Source organism: Nannospalax galili, unplaced genomic scaffold (assembly GCF_000622305.1).
Source record: "Nannospalax galili isolate Female #2095 unplaced genomic scaffold, S.galili_v1.0 scaffold805, whole genome shotgun sequence".
In the NCBI taxonomy this organism is placed as follows: domain Eukaryota; kingdom Metazoa; phylum Chordata; class Mammalia; order Rodentia; family Spalacidae; genus Nannospalax; species Nannospalax galili.
The window spans coordinates 73,053-77,279 of NW_008353486.1; the positions used below are offsets into that span (position 1 = coordinate 73,053).

At 43.3% G+C, this 4,227-nt stretch overlaps 1 protein-coding gene across 1 annotated transcript in view; it reads left to right on the forward strand.

Annotated features, from left to right (window-relative positions):
* Ehbp1 (EH domain binding protein 1) overlaps positions 1-4,227 on the forward strand; it is a gene marked incomplete in the record, with an annotated part of 244,217 nt that overhangs the window by 50,683 nt on the left and 189,307 nt on the right. The window contains 1 exon segment of the mRNA XM_017802601.2: positions 1,835-1,930.

Sequence of the window (4,227 nt, forward strand, 5' to 3'; positions counted from 1 at the left end):
TTTCCGCAACCCCTTGGGTATAGTCATTCCTTTCTTCAGCTCTTTGTATAGCTTCCAGAACACTCTGAAAGGCTGGTTTTGTGGACGTATGCCTTCCTGTGTGCCTATGATTAGTAAGTTTGGTCTTTTTATGGTGTCACACAATTCCTGCATATTCCATTCTTGAGATTTCTTTAATTTTTCTTAATCTTTGCTTGACTGGTCTAGTTCTTCCACTTTATCTTCCAGTCTTGATACTCTGTTTTCCATTTCATTCATCCTATAGGTGAGTGAGGCTTTCTCCTGTCATTTCTAATAGGCTTATTGAGTGTTTCACTTCCTTTTTCATTTCATCCCGAGTATTCTTCAATATTTCTAACTCTTTTCTGAATTCATTCAGGAGTTGATTCCTATCTTCCTTCTGTTCTTTGATTTCTTTGTTTGTGTGTTCTTTAAGTTCACTCAATTCTTTTATCATGTTTTAGAGGATTATTGTTATTTGGTGGGGAAATGTTATTTTTGTTTTTCATGTTATTTTTTCTCTGTGATTTTACATGTTTATTTCTTTTGTAGTTTCTGATTTTTGTGTGAAACTCAGGCCTTCAAGTTTAAGTCTGCTTCTTTTTGTGAACTTTATGTGTCTTTGTGGTTTAGTTTTTGGGCATGAAAAGCTTGATATTCTAAGCTTCTGGTTCTCTCTTTTGATTTTATTTTGGAGTGGCCAGACTGCTTTTGTCTGCAGTACTTCCCACAGAGGCCCAAGTCAGATGAGGATCAAATGCTCTCGGGCTTTCTCCAAAGGTCTTGGTCCCTCCAGGAAAGAGTTTTGCCTTAGGAACTTAGGGGTTAGATTGTTCTGAGAGCCCGGCCTAGGAAAGATGCTGGTCTTGGGCATCTGGTTGCTGTTCCAACCAGAGATGCAAAGGAAGAGGCCCCAAGGGCTCCTGGGGGACTGTACTGAGGAATTGGGTTGGTCTAGATGCAAAGGGTCAGGAAGCCGAAAGGTCAGCCCCGGTGTCCAGGAAAGAGGCTGGCAGGTTGTCCAGCCCAGGGGAACCGAGGGAGGTGAGGGCGGGACCAGGTCCAGAGTGCTCCTGGCGACCTGGAGAAGGACCTGGGTCCCTCTAGATGCAAGGGATCAGGAAGCTGAGGTGGCCTGGGACAGAGAGGTCAGCCCCAGCTTCCAGGAAAGAGGCTGGTGGGCTGTGCAGTCCAGGGAAGCAGAGGAAGGTGAGTGTGGGACAAGGCCCAGAGAGCTCCTGGGGACCTGGAAAAGGAACTGGGTTGGTCTGGATCCAACAGATCAGGAAGCAGTGGTGGTTCCTCCCATGTCTGGGGTGCCAAGACAAGGAACGGGACAGCACCCAGGCTAGGAGGACATATGGGTGGGTTAGATGGGAGGGTGAATGAGGCTGGGGGAGTCAAGGCACCGAGGGCATGATCGACTTACCTAGGAGCAAGGCCAGTGTGTCTGTAGGCCCAGGGAAGTAGAGGGAAGTGAGGGTGGGATCAGGCCATGAGGGCTCCTGGGTCCATCTGGATGTAAGGGATCAGGAAGCAGTGTTGGCCTTGGGTGGACAGGTCAGCCCCATTGTCCTGGAAAGAGGCTGGTGGGCCATACAGCCCAGGGAAGCAGAGGGAGGTGGACAAGTTTGTTTTGTTTTACAGTAATAATATATAGTATATACCTTGCGTCTGTTATGGTCCAACCTTACTACGTAAAAAAAAATTTTTTTTGTCTAGTGATTTTTGTTTCACAGAGACTGCATATCTTAATGGATAATATACATTTGTAAATTATTAACATTGCATATTCTGTGCTTCATAATTGAAGCTATCATTTTTATTCTGATAGGCTCATAGCTGGCAACGTGGAATAAAAAATCCATACCATGGTGTTGTTGTTTGGCCTGTTCCTGAAAACACTGAAATTACTGTAACACTTTTTAAGGTAAGTTCTGTTTTTATAGTTTAAGTTCATAAGTTATAATTTGTAGTTATATATGCTTCTAAAGGACAGATTATTTTCACTATTATTGTTCAGAACATTTGTGTCATATCTCATGCCTGATTGTATCTGTTTTGTGACATTCCTGAGAAGATGTGAATTAATGTCTACTCACCCCAGGCAGGGATGGCTGCTCATGATAACAGGAAACCTGGAGGGTAGTACACAGCTTGTGAGTGCCTCAACTGGTTAGAGAGAGTCCTTTCCAGGTAGCTCAGCTAGGCTCTGTCTCTTTCAGGCAGCTCTTTTGGCCTTTACCTTTTCCAGGTAGTTCAGCTTGGCTCTTCTTCTTTCAGGCAGCTCTACTAGTCTGAGCCTATTCTAGGCAGTTCACCTTGTCTGAAAGTCTGTCAGCAGCCCTTAGGACTTAATATATGCTTGGGGAGGCAGGAACTTAGTGATGCTTGTAAGTTTCAGGACTTCCTAAAGATATTAAGTTGTCTCCTTGCTTTAGGAGCTTCCCTGCAGGATGGAATGTTCTCTTCTTAGAACACCCTGTTCTTTACTTCTTCTAGTCTGAGCCTATTCTAGGCAGTTCTCCTTGTCTGAAAGTCTGTCAGCAGCCCTTAGGACTTATATATGCTTGGGGAGGCAGGGACTTAGTGATGCTGGTAAGTTTCAGGACTTCCTGAAGATACTAAGTTGTCTCTTGTGCTTTATGAGCTTCCCTGCAGGATGGAATGTTCTCTTCTTAGAACACCCTGTTCTTTACCTCCCTTTAGAACAACATACTGTTGTTTTGCCTTGGAAGAAATTGCCATATAGCTGCATAGTTTTCAGGGATATAGCAGTTTATAACATTGTAAAGGCATCACAGTGTTTCAGGGTCTATAAAGTCTGAATACTGTGCTTTTAGTGTGGAAAATTGAGGTTTGTAGTGTTGATGCAAAAACAGAACTCTCACTTAAAATGGAATAAGACATAATTTATTCTGGAACCAAATATAAATGACTATGGCCCCGGAACACAGATTTAGATCACCTCAAATTTGATATGCCAACATGGAAGCAGTTTCATGAAGTTTTTATAGTAACAGAACAAAGAAAGTCATGAATCAAGGCAAAAACGTACTTTGCCATAAATACAAAGTAGGCAGTCACAACAAAGTGGAGAAATCTCAGCTATAGGTCTTCAGATGCTATCTGATGACATTCTTAGCCTTTTGGTTGGTGAAAGACAGGGTTTTGTTGAATTAAAGGTTTTTATCAGTTAAGTCACAGGACGTTAGGTCAGACTGAGAGTTGGACAAAGAATGGCTGTTTGGAAGAGGGTAAAGACAGCCCAGGATACATTTAATTAGGCTCTGGACCTGCAACATTCCAACTTCTCCACAATTATTGAAATTCTAATAATTTATATTCAGGCTTTATAGAGGGTTCACTTGAAGGTATAATTTCCTTCTGGGAACATTTGTTCACACTACAATTCTTTTGTCTTTCCCATGATTTGTTTAGTATTGTTTGAGAACAATTAGCTTATAATTAGTAGTCAATACCTCTCTCCTACCCACAGGCCTCTCTCTGGAGTAAGTCTTTCATACCCTCTGCACCTTGACTCCCCCAGCCTCATTCACCCTCCCATCTCCCCCACCGTTCTCTCCCATTCCTTGTCTTGGGGCCCCAGATACCTGGGGGACCAATACTGCTCCCTGATCCTTTTCTTCCAGACTAATGTAAAATGTAATACCTTCTCTGGGCCCCAGGAGCATTGCTTCTGGGCGTGGCCCCACCCTCACCTCCCTCTGCTTCCCTGGGCCTGCACCACCCACCTGCTTCTTTCTGGGATGCAGGGACTGACCTTTCCTCTTCCTGGATCTTAGAACCAGACTCTGATAAATAAGTATGCTACCAGACATAACTACAGGAACCAGGATAATGGAAAGGAAACAGGGAGGTAAAGGAAAAGAAAGAACCAGAAAGAGAAGAACACTAGGAAACAGGCCTTAATAAGGGATTTATGGATAAAAATTGGGTTAGTTTAACGGAGGGTTGAGGGAAGGGTATACAAGAAACATAGGGGATAAAGGGAAAGAAGGAGCTCAAGAGAGGTAGAACCATAGGAGAAGGGTATTAATAAGGATGAAAGGGGGGGAATAGGGGCACCTTAAGAGGGAAAACCATGATGGAGGGGTGAGACAATGCGAGAGATAAATAATGCCTAGCTAGCTTTGAAAACCAGATGGAACCATATTACTCCAACACCCTACTGACAAATTATACATAGCAGATCAAGAAATATAT